Below are 18,021 nucleotides of genomic sequence, written 5' to 3' on the forward strand. Positions count from 1 at the left end.
AATTTGAAAATGTTTAATAAACTCAACGTTTCTTTGTTAGACAACCATCTTGTCTCTGCTTAATCAGAAAGGCCTTTCTCTAAACCCAATCCCCAGAAAACACTATTTGTTTGGTAGTCATTTATTTATCTCTGGCTTAGTCTGGGCATCTCTCAAAGAGCATTTTTGTTTTGTTTTGTTGGGTTTTTAATTAACTAAGAATAGAATATCGGTAAGAAAAATCCTAACTTTGATGTTTTCAACCACATGCTAGTGACATATACATAAGCAAGTAACAGATTGATGTGGGCTTCAGATTATTATGGGAATAGAAATCCAAAGTGAAATTCTAGGGTAAAGTAAAAGAAGGATTGATTCCAGTTGGGGGGTAGGGATCAAGATGTGTCCCTTGGATCATCTGAGCCTTGAATCATGAGCAGACTACTAACTTGTGATTTAGACTTTTGACTCTGGAAGTAATCTTATGGATGGATTAGATATATATTATATCAAAGGTGGATGATTCCATGAGAAAATTATTAAAATAATACAGGCAAGAGGCAATAAAGTCCTGCTACACTAAAGTATTAAATAAGAAATCGTGTTGGCCACTCCTGTTCCATCAGATTGGTTTGATCAGTCCTTACTTGGTCCACAGATTGAAATTTCCTTTTTATTTACACTCTCCATTTCAACAGTCCCTGCAACAATTATTTTTCTTCTACATTTTTCTCTATCCAATATTTTTTCTATCCAAATAATTGCGCTATTCCTAAGAAATTTTTCTCAACCCCCCACTGTTAGGTTTAGTACTTTCTACAAAACCTCTCTTAGCATTGGCAGGAGCCTCATAAAAATTTCCCCACTCCAGCCCCAGAATCATCAGCGAAGTCTGTCCGCTCACCCCGACATTCTTATCCTCTTCCTCCTAAATTCAGATCACCTTCCCTTCAACCCATACAAATTAGCATATTAACACATTTTAAATATTCATGTAGATCCTCTGGATATTGTCTCCTTTTGAAATCATTTAAATTCACTTTCACATGATAACACAGTTCTATCCTGGCCCATAAACTCTACAGCTATTTCTGCAGTCACCTTTGAAGAGAAAGGAGCTCCTGCTACAGTTATCATTTCTATAGGTTTTGCCCCAAGACTTCCCTCCCTTACATCAAGAGGCAGATGTCCTATATTTTGGAACTATCAGAAATCTATTACTTCCAAATTAGTCAATTGAATTAAAGCCCTTAAGTAAATCTAATAAAAATGATTTCAATATCCACAGAGGTCCATCATATTACGAATATGACCATTTTACTAAAGCTGTTAAATACTACATTCAAAGAAAAGCTCATTAGAACCCTGCAGAACCACCTTCTTAGAAGTCATTGTTTAAATTGAGCAAACATTCTTTTTGCAAAATTGTTGTTTACATACACACCAACCCCGTACTCTTCCTGTTCGCTGGAGTGATACATTTCTACTCTAAGAACAGACATTTGGCTGTACATGGCACCGTCTGGGTAGCATTTACTGCATTCCTTCTGCTCAACCTAAGAAAAGAATATTGACGACCTGCTATATACAAAGCTATTAGTATGTTGTATTGTTTAGTTATTGTTTTCATATCTGTGTGCCATTTTTTTTTTCAAACAACATATTTTACTCTAGTTTAATGAAAAGGGCCTCTTTACATTCTGGGTAGTGTGTGATACAGTACATAAAACAATGCCCTTTTGCTGAAACTGGTATTATTTTCTTGATTCTCTTTGCAAAAGCAACATCCTTTTTTTCTTTCTTATTGAACATCAAAGCACTTATCAAAGGCTCTGAAGTGTGACCAAATCTCAATTTTGCCAAAGAGAAGCTATACTTTTCCTAAGGGGGCGGGGGGAGAAAAACCCCAAAACAAACAAAAAAAACCCCACAAAAACTACTTCTAACAAAGATCGTGTATGTGTGGTACTCTTTTTTCTGTTTGATTAGTGTTTTAAATCTTATGCATGATTCTTGTTTCTACAATTTTCCTAATATATTAAATTCTCAGTAGATATAAGACAGATGACAGGTTTCTTTCTTACAGGCACATTTTAAAACATTTTTTTCAAGGAAGTCTTGATTCAGAAAGGATTTCTAAATTTGAATTTTTTATTAATAAAGAAACTAAATTTTCTATAAATAAAGAAATTTAAGAAATAAAGAAAATAAACTTTATTAATAAACTAAATTTGATTTTTATTAATAAAGAAACTAACTTTTATTAATAAAGAAACTAATAAAGAAAAAAATTGTGTGCAATGAAATAAGTATACACATTTGCTTTTAAGTGATAATATATGTATCAATAATATTTTAAAATTTTTTCTTTTTAAAGCATACTTTATAAAAGTTGTTTTACAAAATTTAACAATCATTTAGAGGTCACTGAGTGTGAATGCTATATAAACTCTAAGGAAAGAATATGACTCAACCATGAGTATACATAACTTGAAGTAGTTTTTTTTAAAGATTTTATTTATTTGACAGACAGAGATCACAAGTAGGCAGAGAGGCAAGTAGAGATTGAGAGGGGAAAGGAGGCTCCCTGCTGAGCAGAGAGTCTGATGTGGGGCTGGATCCCAGGACCCTAGGATCATGACCTGAGCTGAAGGCAGAGGCTTTAACCCACTGAGCCATCCAGGCACCCCTTGAAGTATTATTTTTATTTTTATTTTTTTATTTTTTATTTTTTTTAAAGATTTTATTCACTTGACAGAGAGAGATCACAAGTAGGCAGAGAGGCAGGCAGAGAGAGAGAGAGAGAGGAGGAAGCAGGCTCCCTGCCGAGCAGAGAGCCCGATGCAGGACTCGATCCCAGAACCCTGAGATCATGACCCAAGTGGAAGGCAGAAGCTTAACTGACTGAGCCACATAGGTGCCCCTGAAGTATTATTTTTAAAACCTTCAAATAAAATTAACAAAACTTAAAGAACAGTATTTGTATTATGAAAACATAACACTATGTCAGTTGGCAAGGCTTACTTAAATTTTCTCCTATAAAGCTAGTAAGAAGGAAAAGAAGGTCACAAGATTTCTGAATAATCTAAACAAGAGATATTAGTGATAATTGGTAAGTTTAGACAGATGGTTTGATGGATAGACAGACATAGACGGGCAGATACTCTTACAGAAAGCACCAGTCTGCAGATCAGAGAACAGATCATTGGCTTCTCACATAGCATCTTAGCACTGGTCCCTCATGGGCTGATATGAAGAGAGCCTGATGCTATCTGGTTTGTTCATGCAGTGGCATTGAACCACAGGTGGTTTATGAGACTCAGAACTTTAAAAAGGTGGCTGGCACATGGGCTCATCCTGAAAGACCATTACGCTGGAATGCAAAGAATCTTTTCCAGTGGGTGGAGAAGCCCCCTGCCTTCACCACATCAGAGAGCAAATGAATGGCTCTTGGCAAGAAAAGTTTATAAATCTTTGTGGAGCAATATACAATCTCTAATTTTTAGGACATGTTTGCTATTCAATCATCCTTCACTCAAGTTTTGCCAGCTTTTTGCTCAGAAAACCCAGATTGTGCAGTACCATGAAATATTCATGTAGAACTGTCTCTCAACAATATTTATCATGAAAATTAGTTTCTCTTTAATATACTGTGTAGTTAGGTATATTGTTGGTTTTATCTGGCAATAGGCATAAGTTCAATGAAGTGGTTTATTAAACAACCACTGAAAATCTTGTTTTTATACTTATGTTCATAAATTTATAGATGAATATATACAAATAGTCAAGTTACTTGGACATAAAGTTTACGTGTAAGTATAAATTTTTTGAGTTCTCTGTGTGCAGTAAAAATGAAACATTGTAAATGGGGAAAAAAAGGAAATTGTATTTGAGTCACTCCATTAAAGTTACTCTGCAAATTAGTGATAGGACAGAACCGGAACACAGGATCTTTGGAGGCCCCTGGGTGCTGTATACCTGAGGCCAATGGAACTCTTAACTACAGTCTGTTCCAAGTAAATGGTATAAAATTCAGGCTTTAATCACTTAACTGCCTACATTTATCTCCTACAGAGAAGACAGCATTACAACTGTTTCACTGCTTAAGCCCTATTTTAGCATGTATTTGGAAGTCTGCACTGTACTTGATAACTTTATAATAAAATGTTTAATTTTAATAATGCAAGATGTGAGAATTGAAGAAGTCTAACAGTTAAAGCATCATTGAAAACTGAAAAACATAACACATTTTATTATTTCAGGGTAAAATAAATTTTCCCATTTGCAAGTAATTTTCCCTCATCTGAATTCTAGATTTTATCAGTGTGTTTCATGGCCCCTCTCATCTACTTTATTTGGAGTTATCTTAACTAGATTCTAGGTTACATGGTGACAAGTTTGTTTACTTCATAGCTTCTAGCAAATAACCTTATGTAGGTGGCTCTGAAGATTTGTTGAATTAATGAGTTTTATTTTTATTTTACTACCCTTTGTTTTCTGACTGATAGCTGGTGATCCAGGTGAAGCTGTCTTGTCATCGAAAGCATTTCACAGTGACAATAATAACATAGTAAAACAAAGAGAATGCTATAATCACTCTAATTCAATAATAAGTAGCCACATAATGTGGGATATAGTAAACATAACCAAATAATTGTGATATTATAGGCACTCACTTAATGATATATCAGATTATATAACTAAGAATAAAAAACAGCTTTTGTGGAACTTTGATAGACCACAAGAAAGAATCTTCAAATTAAACAGTTGCTATTTTAAAATAAAATCAACAAAAAGATGACCACTATTTCTCCTTATTTTCTTTGTAATTAGCATCAAGATATTGTTTTCTTCAGGGAAACAATGATTCCAAAAGGCATTCAATGTCTATAGAGCATCACAGTACTTTTACTTTATTTAATTATTTGTAATAAGCTGTTCTTCGTATTAACTTTTAACGAATTTCAGTTTAAACATGGAAGTGGAAGGGATGCCTGGGTGCCTGAGTAGGTTAAGTGTCTGCCTTCAGCTCAGTTTATGATCCCAGAGTCCTGGGATTGAGTCCCACATCAGGCTCCTTGCTCAGCAGGGAGACTGCTTCTCCATCTGCCTGCTTTGACTGCCACTCCCCCTGCTTATGTGCTCTCTCTCTCTTTCTGACAAATAAATAAATAAAATGCTTTAATAGTAAAAAATTAAAACATGAAAGTGGAACAAATGAGAAGTTAACTGAATTGTTTAATTTGGAAAATTCAACCATATATAATAAGCTTGTTACTCCTCCCTCAATAGTTTCAGGTTAAAAATATAAGTTCATTTAAATAGTTGGGATAAATGGTACACCCAAAGTGATTATTTGGGAAGTATGGTCAATTTAAGATTAAACATTCAATGTCTTCTAGAAGGATAACTTACTTGTTTCCTATGCAGAAATATTTCAGAACTTATGTTTAGGAATTTTTTGCATTATGGGCCAGCAGATGTCTAAGTATGATCCCAGGAGCTTTTGGAGAGTTCTTCAAGGCCAAAAATATTTTCTAAATAATACAAAGATTTATTTCCCCTTTTTGCTGTCATCATTTGCACCAATGGAGTAAAAACAGTGGAGGGTGAAAGTGTAGCACTTTCACATAGATCAAGGCCATGCACCAACTCTACTGGTGGGTTTACATTTCTTTCTTTTTAAAGATTTTATTTATTTATTTGACACAGAGAGAGAGAGATCACAAGTAGGCAGAAAGGCAGGCAGAGAAGGGGGAAGCAGGCTCCCCCCTGAGCAGAAAGCCCAATGCTGGGGATTAATCCCAGGACCCTGAGATCATGACCTTGAGCCAAAGGCAGACGCTTAACCCACTGAGCCACCCAGGTGCCCTGGGCTTACATTTTTCATTCACCAAGCACTCATAGTTCAAAAGAAAAAAAAGAGAGTGTGCCTGGGTGGCTCAGTCAGTTAAGCATCTGTCTTCAGCTCAACTCATGATCCTGGGGTCCTGGGCTCGAGTCCTGCGTTGGGCTCCTTGCTCAACAGAGAGCAGGAGAAGTTCTGACTCTACCTGCAGAATTCCCTGCTTGTGCTCTCTCCATCTCTCTCTCTGTCTGTGTCAAATGAATAAATGAAATCTTTTAAAAAGCAATAGCAAAAGAAAGCAAAAACAAGAATGTCTTTGATAAAACATTGTACATTATAAATTTCACTGTAACTTGACCCTTGAGTAAACATCTTTTCATAGTCTGTGTATGCAGAAAGGATTCAGCCATATACAAGTGTGACGGGTGTCTTTAGGAAAGACACCTAAGTGAGTTGCAAGCTAAACTAAACCAGCTACTTTTTCCATAGAACACCTTTTTTTTTTTTTTTTTTTTTGCCTTGAAAAATCTACTTACAACCACAAGGGTTATTTAGACCTGTGTTTTTTTGTAGGCATTTTCTCAAAAATTGAAAAGTTGTACATATTTCTTCGAGGAAAATAATTAACATTGTATTCATTTATTCAACAAGTAGTTATTCAGTGCTTATAACACCAGGGTGTTAGAAAACTTTGTATCCTTTACTGTCTTGTTGGTAATAAGGCTACTATTAATTTTTTTGACATTTAAAGTAACACTGAATAATATTTTGCATACAAAAATGGCTAAATTCTTCTGAATATTTTCTTGTCATATTTTGATTATTGATTCAGGTTGACATTAATTGAAGGCTTACTTTGGGGCAGACATATGTTTCATATATGATCCCATTTAATTTCCACAGTAATTCTGAGTTTGATGGCATTATGTTTCTTAAGTAGAAATAAAGTAGTAGAATAAATATAGAGGTGTTAACTTATCACACTTTTAATAGCATTAACTGGTGGAGATGGGATTCCTATCTGTATAATATAGTCCTGCCCCAATGTCACATTCTTAACCAATTTACCCAATTTATAAATAAATTTATCCAATATATGTCCTGCTTAAACTGTAACTTATAATTTCTTTGCTAGCTTCAAAATGAATTTATTTATAGTAGAGTTATATCCCTTCTTTCAGGAGGGCTTGAATCCATGGAATTTTCTACAGTGTCTTTCTGATTGTGTGTGAGTTACTAGAATACTGATGGAAAGTATGGACTTAGAAATCAGACCTGGGTTTGAGTCCTGACCTCATTATTTATTAGCTCTGAAATTTTCTGCAATTTCCTTCATTTATTTTATCCTCACTTTATCTGTAAAATCAGGACATTGTAAGGACCTCAGAGTGTTGGGATTAAGTAAGGCTATTTATGTATATCTATTAACATTTATTGGTACATCATAAGACACTCAATAAACATTATTTATACTTGTTCATATTCTTGCATTCTCATGCCTCAAAATTTTGACTCTTAGAAAAGGTACAGTACAAAGCCATGAAAAGAAGTAAGTTGCAAGTAATTCAATAACTTGAAAATAGAGATTTCAGGAGACTAAAAAAAAAGCAGTCATTTAATTCCCATATTGGAGAAAGACAGTTAAAAGGAAATCATCAGTCAACTAAGAAAATTATCTTTTTCAGTTTCAAACAATAGCATAAGGTACTCACATACTCTTTCAAGCTGAATTGATCTACTGAAGCCTAAGTAACATTTAGACATGCACGTCTTCTGCGGCTGCCTTTCTAATGCACTTAAATGCAGTTATCGCCAGTATGTGCAGGTCTGTGCCAGGACCTGAAGTGCTTATAGGGCAAATCACAAGTACCTGAGAATTAAAGTCCCTGGGGAACAGCCCACAGTCAACTGGCAGTTATCAGGAGGCAGAAGTGAGTTGATTTCTCAGCAGGATTAAGTTCCAGTCACCTATAGTGGTCACTTACTTGATAGCAGATTTCTTATTAGGTGCCTTTTCTTCTCTATCTTACTTTTGCACTTCCTGTCAGTGTTTTCTGGGACCACCTCTCTGATAAATCATTTGAATTTGAGTCTTTGTCTCAAGGTCAGAAACACAAAACTACTTATATTTTTCATTACTGTATTATCTCAGACCTGAATATAGTTCCTGGGACATAATAAGTACTCAACAGATATTTGTAGAATTAATTGATTAGTCCTCAAAAGAAAGCGTTCCTTGAAGTTATATTCATTTCGGTACACCCAGGTCTTGGCAGAATGCCTGAGATAAATTATGCAACCAATTAATGTTTGTGAAATAAGTGCGTATGTAAACTTGCCAATATTGCTTTAAAAAAATAGCCACTCTGACTACTAATAAAGAATACATTACTACTGACCAAGACAGTGGGAACTGAGTAAAACTTAAATCTAATACATTTCAAAACCTATTAATAAGAAAGTTGAACTATTTAGTTACCTAATAATCATATGTATATTCACTGACAAGACTAACATTAAATGAAGGTAGAAACCTTTGCTATAGAATCTTGTGAATTACCAATATTTTTTTGAAAAATGCACACAGAAATATGTCACTTTATTCACAAACTCTACTGACAAAGTCTATAGCCTAAAATGACTGAACTGAATAATAAGAGGAGGGGGAAAAAGCATAAACTGATTGATTGATTAAACAAATATTTATTAAATATCTAGGTATCAGTCATGTCCCTATAACCAGGGTTTTATAACTTTTGTCTGAGACCTACAGTAGGAAATATACTTTACATCAAGACCCACACGCAAATATATAAATGTACAAATACACAGATATGCTCAAAACTAAAAAGAGTCTTAGCATACAATACATATGTTTACTACATTTTATTTGCAAGCTTTCTTTTAGTCTTCACTATTTCCTTAAGAAAAGATACTTCACAATGCCTATTAATCTGATTTCATTACTTATTAATGGCTTCCAAATAACATTTTAAAAAACACTAGATTCTGAAGTTAAAATGATGATCTGAAATAGATACCATGTTTCTTTGAGGGATCTTAAATAAACCCAAATCAAATAATTTTAAAAACCAGTGTAAAACTTAATCACTGTGATTCTTCCAAAGGTTCCTGGAAGGAAGCAAATTATGTGCCAGGGAGATCTGAACTGGTATGGGGAATGGAAGGGCAGATAGTAAGGAGAGATTTGCTCAAGAAATGGTAATTAAGTTGAGATTTAAGGAGGGGTTGAAGTAAAATTTGAGGATGGGTTAGTTGGAATATCAAAGGTCTTTTGTGAGAAGCTGGATATGGAGAATGATGGAGAAGGAGATACTAAGTTAATGGCTAGATTTGCAGTTTGCCCAAATGGATGGACAATGGGGTATTTGCTGAAAAGAGAAGACTAAAGAAGACCAGATCTGGACAAAGATATAGTAGAAGATCACCAATTTGTTATTAAAGATGCTGCTTTTGAAGTATCCAAGAGCTAAAGCCAAGAAGGCAATTAAATGTGGATATCTGGGTTTTAGAGGCAAAGTCCAGCAATTTATGAATCATCTAGGTATAGAGCAGTTTAGAAAAGAGCCAAAGATGTTAACAGAATCTGATCATATTATATTCATTTAGTTGTTATTTACACTCTGTATGATTTCATAACAGAATTTTAAGGGGCTCTCAAATAAATTATGTGCTGAAAACTGGTCAGATCAATAAGAATTAGATTAATATTATAAAAAAGTTTGAAATGACTAGCTGTGCTCTGAAACCTGTGCAAAAAAGACAGCTGTCCATGATGATGATTATGATGACAATGATGAAAAATATTAAGCAATACTGTATATCTGGCACAATATTAGCTCCTTTATATGCATTATCCTAATTATCATATGAAGTAGATATCCTAGTTTTCCAGATGAGGAAATGGACACTTAAAATAATTAGCTCAAGGTCACAAATCTGAAACATATATCATGGATACTTAAAATGAGCAAGTCTGTCCATTTTATTGTACTGTTCTTGAATAGAACATCATACAGCCAAATGCTGCCAGGCATGATCTTTGATCATATGCTTTCTTCAAAAGAAATATGTTTTTAAGTTGCTACACTCTATCATTGTGTAAGTAATTACTCTTTCAGATCTTTTCGCACATAAAAGCATATTTTCCTAATATATACATACCAGTTAAAATTTGTTACTCTATAAATGCTTTTAATAGCTAATAATAAAATTAGCATAAAGGATCTTATTTATTATTTTGCTGCTCATTCACTAATTCATTCAAAAGTATTTATTGTGAACCTACTTGTGTGTCAGATACTGTTCCTGAGCGCTATATGCCATGCATAATTCAAATAGGCATTGAGAATAAATTTGTTTCCTAGACTTTGCTGTGAATTATGGAAAAAAAAAAAGTAAGACATTCTTTTTATAACAGCTCCTTTTCCTCCAGATAGCTTTCATACTATAAGCCACAGGTAGAACAGGGCTCAACTCTTTTGAAAAGCAAATAAAGAGATAAGCACATGAGAATTTATTAATTGGCAAATCTAATATACCTATTAAGAATGTAAAAGTAATGTAATTCAAAGTTCTGGAATACAATAGAGAAGGAATCACAGTCAATTATGATAAGAAATCTCACTTATAAGCCAAATAGGACAATGTATGTAACAGTTTCAAAATGTACTGACTGCAAATTTCAATAACAAAGACTTACACGTTTAAGGCAAAAGTAAATAAAATAAATAAAAAGTTTGTCAAATGTTATTTAGAATCATGAAAACTATCTTTTGTCTATCAGATGCATTCAGATTTTTGGTTTTTTTTTTTAAATGCACAATAAATAACAATATTAAACTGCCATAGGTGCTTTGTTCAAACATGTCAGAGGAATGAATGGATCTGCATGACAAAGAGTGAAATAAATAACATTGGAATCATGTATGCTTGCTTGGAGGATGTGTGTGTGTGAAGAAGGCAAGCCCTGTGAGTACTACTGGGGCGGCGGGGGTTGGGGGTGGGGGTGGGGGAGCAATTTCTACCTTCTCCTTAGCCATTGCCCATTTCTTTGTTCTCCTTTATAGAAACATTATGAAAGAAGTCACTTTGCTGGATTGGCTTCAATCAGGCTTTGCCTCTGTAGCAGGCTGGATAATAGCCACCCAAAATATGAGATGGAATCTGTAAATGTTGCCTTGTGTAGAAGAAGGGTCTTTGCAGATGTCATTAAATCAAGGATCTAGAGGTGGGGAGGTTATTCATTTCTTAGAATGAAAGCACTAAATCCAAATCAGAATGAGGCAAAGGGCGATCTGATACACACAGAAGAGAAGGCAATGTGAGGACGGCAGGGATTTCAGTGGTGCCGCCACTAGCAAATGCAAGGCAGCAGCCACCAGAATCTGGAAGAGGCAATTTAGAGATCCCGAGGGAGCATGGTTTGTTGTCGCCCTCATTTCAGCCTAATGAGACCAATGTTGAACTTCTGACCTCCAGAACTCTGAAAGAATACATTTCTGTTATTTTAAGCCCCCTGGTTTGTGGTCATTTGTTATAAAGCCATAGGAAACAAATACAGTTCCATTAAAAAAAGAAAGAAAGAAAGAGAGAAAGAAAGAAAGAAAGGAAGGAAGGAAGGAAGGAAGGAAGGAAGGAAGGAAGGAAGGAAGGAAGGAAGAAAGAAAGAGAGAGATCTGCTACAGTGAAAATCACAACTGACCTCCCAGTAGCTAAATCCAACAATCAATCAATGTACTCAAGCTTTCTGCACTATTTGACCCCCTAGATCACTCTCCTTTTTATTCTTTAGTTAGTGTGATGGTCAGTTTCATGTGTCAATTTGGTAGGACATAGTCTCAACTACTCAATCAAACCCTAATCAAGGTGTATTTGTGAATATGCAGTTAAAGTCTGAAATAAATTAACATTACTTGAGGAAGACAGTTCACCCCATCAGGGTGGGCCTGATTCAATTAGTTGGAAGGCCTTAAATTCATCACTGAGGGTTTTTTTTGAAGAAGGGAAATAAGGAGGAAGAAGAGGAGGAAGAAAACAAGAAGGAAGGAAGAGAGGAGGGACAGGAGAGAGAAATCATTCCATCTGCAAATTACATCTTGAGCTCCTGCCTGGCCTTCCTGACAGCCTGCCCTACAGATTTCAGAGTTGCCAAGCCAGCCCTCCTACGGCATACACCAATTTCTTGAAATAAATATCATGATATATATTTCCTACTGGTTCAACTCTGACTGATACACTTGGCTTCAAGGATAGCACTCTCTTGCTTTCAGTTCTATTTCACCAGCTGCTTCTTTCATTCTCCTTTCCACTTTCCTTCTCATATTTCTTATTGCCTCATGCTGGAAAGCCCGCAGCTCAGTATTTGGACTCCTTTAAAAAATATATATATTTTACTCACTCAGTGAATGACTTAAATACCATCTATGTGCTGATCCCTTGCATTTATTCTTAATCTACAGCCTGGACTTCTTCCCTAAACTCTAATTTAAACATGCAATTACTTCCTTCACCTCAGTTCTCTAACAGGCATTTGGAAGTAACGTGTGTCACTCTGAATTTTTTATCTCCTCCAGAAAACTTGCTTTTCCTGTCTTCTTTCTTTCTCAGTAAATAGCATCAATCTTTCCTGTTGCTCAGGCCAGAGACTTGCTTACTTAACTTCTCCCTTTCTTTCACACTCCTGCCCAACATATGAACAAACACAGTGGAATCTACCTTTGAAATGTAGCCCAAATAGCACCACTTTCTCCTGCTTTGCTCCAAAATATCATAACTTTTAAATATATTATTGTTCCTAAATGGCCTCTTTTCTTCTCTCCTTGCACTTTCTCTTCCTACCCACATCTCCCCACTTTATGTCTATAGATTAGCTACCAATCTAAACTCTTCTAATATATGAACCAGATCACATCACTCTTCTGCTTCAAACCCTCTGCTAGCTTCCTGATTCAGAGTAAAAGCCAAAGTTCCTTCAGTGGCTTTTCAGGCTTAATATGAACCACCACTATCTCTGACCTCAATTCCTTTAACTATTTTCTTTCTGCCTGAGAGAAAGCCACACTGTCTTTTTCTTTACCTTGAACAAACAAGGAAAGCTTCTGCTTGAAGGATTCTGAATTTGTTGACTCTTGTGCTTTATTTACCCTCGCCCTGTGTCTACATGGTTTACTCCATTTCTTCCATCTCAGTCATCTGCCCAAATGTCACTTCATCAGCAATGCCACCATGTTCATTCCAGTCAAAATTAAAACCTCTTTCCCTTCATCCATATTCTATCCCTTGCCCCTGGTTTATTTTCCTCTATAGAACTGATCAGCATCTGGGATACAATATATTTTACATGTTTATTTGGTTTCCATCTCCTACTATTAGAATATAAGCTCTGAAAGTCAAGCTTCTTTGTTTTGTTCTTTGCCATATCCTTTGGATCTAATACAGTGCCTGGAACATAGAAGGTATTCAATAAATATTGCATGAGTGAATGAATGAATGAATGAATGTGGATCTTCTATGGATAGATCCATAAACCAATGTGAGCAAATAAAATAATATTTAACAACTGTATCTTAACTATATTGGAATTAAATTAAATTAGAAAAGATAAGGAGGAGGAGGAGATTACAAGATTTAACAGGAGAGCCATAAAATCTTTACCAGGCTCAGCCTTTTCTATGTTGTTTTTGCAGTCTTGCTTATTATATTGGTTGGTCTACAAATTATTTCAGTGATAATTATTTTTATGTATTGTTTTCTATAATATGTCTACTGCTATGAAATCACTACCACTCAGATTTCTTTTTAATCTGCTTGATGTTAGAGACCAAAGAGTAAAAGATCAAAGAAGAGAGGGCACAGAGCTTAGAACAATGACTCAATAATTGGTTTTAGTTAGAGATTCAAGAAAGAAGAAATGGGCTACTCTAGTAGTCTCAGAACTCATTTAGTTAAACCTATCCTATTATACCTACTTATTTGTGTAGAATGTGTCCAAATTAGACTTGGCAGTATATAGATTTAGGAAATAGAAGCACTGACCACAGCCAGATGAATGTTCCCATGTTCCCATGTTTCATTGGGTAGAAAATGCCAGTATAGCAGTGACTTAGTGACTCCAATGTTGATTGAATGAGTATTTTACCTCACAAATTTTTTTAACTTAGAGGCACAATAAAATAACTGCATTAGAAGAACATGTCCTGTGCCTGGGGAGGATGGGTGGTTAAAAGCACTCTGAAGGTTTTCACTGATTATACTCAAGGGTGCAGAAGTACTGATTTTCCTCACATGGATGAATAGTTTGACACCTTGTTGCTTAAAAGTTGCTTATGTTTAAAGTACACTCCACAGCTAAAGGGCCATGCAGATGCCACATTACTGAATAGCATATGGACATCTCCAGGGCCGTTAAAAATGATCACACCAACCGTCTGTTTTTACTGAGGCTTACTGTATTTAGACAGTTCTAAGAGAGAAGATTCTGCCTTACAATGTAGCTCAGGGGACCTATACTGAAAAGGAAGGGAAGCAGGGAAGGCACTTGTGAACTTGCAAGAGAAACTATGTTTCAGTAATGGCCTCTTTCCTAACAATATGGCAGTTTTGAATCTCAGAAAGGACAAAAATCTGCTTGGATAAAAACCATTATTTAACAAATTTGCAACCTAAGTCTTTAGAGTTTTTACTAAGTTAAATTTTGTGGCAAGGATGGAGGGACTGACATTTTCTGTTTGGATGTCTAAACTCCCTTAGCTGCTGGCTTACATTTATCTGGTTCAAAAATTGTCTCCAACTTTATTGTAATCTCAGATTTCTACTTGGGAAAGAAAAGAGTCTGAAAGAACACTGTTCTTTTTGGTAACAATAGTAATGGTTTATTTTCTGTAACCCATTACATCCTAGGTCTGTTTATAGCTGGTATCTTCTTCCATTAACATGTTTTAGTTTTTCCACCAGCTTTTGAATTGTCCACATTGTCAAGCACCATGCTAAGTGTACAATACATACTTAGTCAGTGCCTGGTGAATGAAAACTAAACCATGGGTAGGGTGAGGATGCCACAGTAAGTGTTGCAGAATGACCATGGCCCTCTCCTTCTGTTTGTGTCTCAAAGATATGGGGAGAAGGAATGTGGCTATTTCTCTAGAAATCTACATTATAGGAAAAAAACTGGACAACTCATACTCTTATTCTCCTCTTAGTATGTAGAATTACAAGTTGTTAATTACTAAAGCAAATAAATTTATGAGCACCACCTTGTGGAAGACCCTGTCATGTCAGACCATGCTCCATTTCAACCAGTCTATAAGTAATCATTAAAATTGACAAAGCTCACCTTGATAAAGGAGAGAATGGGCAACATCTAAGCATTTGTCATACTAACAAAAGAAGCATAATCTTTAGAAAAAATTAGAGGAACAAATAATAATCATCAATGTTTCACATCTTTTTCAGTCTTAACATCTCTAAATGAATCTGAAAATTCAAACGATTATTATTAATGTTGGAAGAGCCCACCAGAAGCTTGTCTCAGTTACCACGAGATTACATTCTTGCTGTTTAGGTCACCTTTTGAATCTGGTTTTTGAAGATTATAACAAAATTAATCTTTCATCTAGTGTTTATGGTAGGCCGGACACTATGAGGATCACTTAAAGAAAGTCCAATAGGAAGTCCTATCATTTTCTTCATTTTACAGATTAGGGAGTGTGAAGCTAAATAATTTGCCCAAACTAATGTGCTTCTCACATGGCAGAACCAAAATTATAGCCATGGCCCCTTGACTTTAAAGCCTGTGCTCTTAACCACTGACCTAATGCTTTTGGACACCACCATTTCCCATAAGGAATGAGAAAGACAAAACAATCCAAAGACTTAGAGTTTTAGCTGCATATGTATAAAGTAATAAAAAGTGACTTGTATACTCTTGATTTCTTTTATGGTAAAATGTAAATGAAGAATCTTAGTTTGTGTTCAGAGTATATAGAATTGCAAAAGCATAATCAGGGTACCATTTTAAAATGCTACCATGAACAAAAATGACTGTAAGGTAGCAGAGCATCAGTTTTACTGATGGCTCATCTTGGTTGAGTTTCTCTACATCATACAACCCACTTTCATCAATACTATAGCAGTCTACAGATGTGGGCGTGCACTTATTCTGAAGCCACTATAAAAAAATCACTCCTATCATGATACCAAAAATACCCAGTGTGACAGAGTTCCTGATATCTTCTGAGGCCTGGAACTGCTATTTGTTCCAGTTAAACATCACTAATCTCCAGGACACTGCAATGAATTTGACATGCCTGAAATCAAGGCTGGGGAGAACAGAAATGATTAGTAAAGCATAACCAACTTTTTTTTTTTTTTTAAAGATTTTATTTGTTTGACAGGCAGGGATCACAAGTAGGCAGAGAGGCAGGCAGAGAGAGAGGAGGAGAGTGTCCAATGCAGGGCTTGATCCCAGGACCCTGGAATCATGATCTGAGCCGAAGGCAGAGGCTTTAACCCACTGAGCCACCCAGGCGCCCCAGCATAACCAACTTTTAACTTGAAGTCTTCTAATTATGGGCACTTGGTGTTAGAGAACATATAGCTGAATGAGAATTAGTAAGGAACAGTTATATCAGAACTCCAGTTTCTTTGCACCACACACCTTTCTCATCATCATAACCTACCCACACCCTCCTGGCCATTAAAGCCAGCAGAATGATATTGGAAGGCCAATCTTTTGCTACTGGAAAGATGGTAGACTGTTGTTTACTGCATTGACTGTAGAGGGACACTCTCTTGTTTAAATCCCACCCTTGCTGCTTGCTGTTTCATTGGGCAAGTTATTTTACCTCTCAGTGCTTCCCTGCAACAACTCCATACTTTGTCATAAAAATAAAGTCAATGTTACAAAACACTTGAAAGCATCTAGTATATAGTTGCCTTATATATGAGTGTTGTTATTGTTATTGTTATATTAATATTACTTCTCAGATGTGAGCAAGATAATATCTAAGGTAATTCTTAAAACTATTTTATCCCTTTAGTATATCATGAAACTAGTTTCACTCCTCTTGATTTACATAAAAGTAAAATATAATCAAGCAAAATCGAATAAATAACACTATGATTCAATGCACTAAGGACAGGAAATATTATTTATGGGACAAATACATATATATATATATATATATGTTAGCAGTTGTATCTAAAGTATATTTCTAAATGACAATCATGGTCAAAAAGCATTTTAAAAAAACACACTGTTTTAGTATTACCATACAGGAAGTATGGCAGTCTTATGTCTGTGAAAAAGGGCATTTTAAATTTTTTGTTGCAGTCCTCATGTCAAGCATTTAATTCATTCATACATTCAGCACTTAGATAACATTTTCTATGTTACAGGCACAACACTGTGATCTGAGGGGAACAATAACAAGAAAATCTGACTTGACTCTTGCCTCAGTGGACTTTACAACTTAATGGGAAAATACTCTTTGTCAAATAAACATACATTAACCACCTGTTATGAAACCTATTATTCCAACTTCTTGTAAATATACAAAGCTGGGATAAACAGCAAAAATAAACTAATGGTAAATTATAAAGGAAAAGAAAATAACCTTACCCAAAATTCAGGAGTAAAAAACAAAACTTAAAAGTGCATACAAAGTGGAGTACTTTCTACACTGCTCCATGTTTAACTGATAGAGTAGGGGGAAAGTGCAAGTGTGGCTTGAGATATTTGTTTCTAACTAGATTGCTATGTTCAGTTATCATTTACGCCATTTAATAAATTATTCACCAAATTGCCTCTATCCCACTGTGTCATAGTCAGGAACTTGTAAATCTTTGGTGAGATCAGATTGTATCTCGTAAAATTAATATACGAATTTAATGTAATTTCAATTAAAATCACAGTAGTGTTTTAGCAGGAATTGGAGAGAATGATCTTAAATTGTACATAAAAAATATGTTCAACTATGACGGAGAGAATTGTGAGAAATAGAGTGTTCTATGTATACATTGATATATACATATCATTGGTATATCATTGGTATATACATTGTGTATATATTGGTATATATATACACATACATACATAATACATACATATGTACACACACACACACACACATACATACACACACACCTATATATCCTATATATATAACAACAAC

General features: G+C 35.1%; 1 protein-coding gene across 4 annotated transcripts in view; it reads right to left on the reverse strand.

The window, feature by feature from the left end:
- Positions 1-18,021, reverse strand: part of GRID2 (glutamate ionotropic receptor delta type subunit 2) — a 1,513,029-nt gene that overhangs the window by 490,316 nt on the left and 1,004,692 nt on the right. The gene's annotated exons all lie outside the window — the stretch shown is intronic.

The sequence above is a fragment of the Mustela nivalis genome (assembly GCF_964662115.1).
Source record: "Mustela nivalis genome assembly, chromosome: 4".
Lineage (NCBI taxonomy): Eukaryota > Metazoa > Chordata > Mammalia > Carnivora > Mustelidae > Mustela > Mustela nivalis.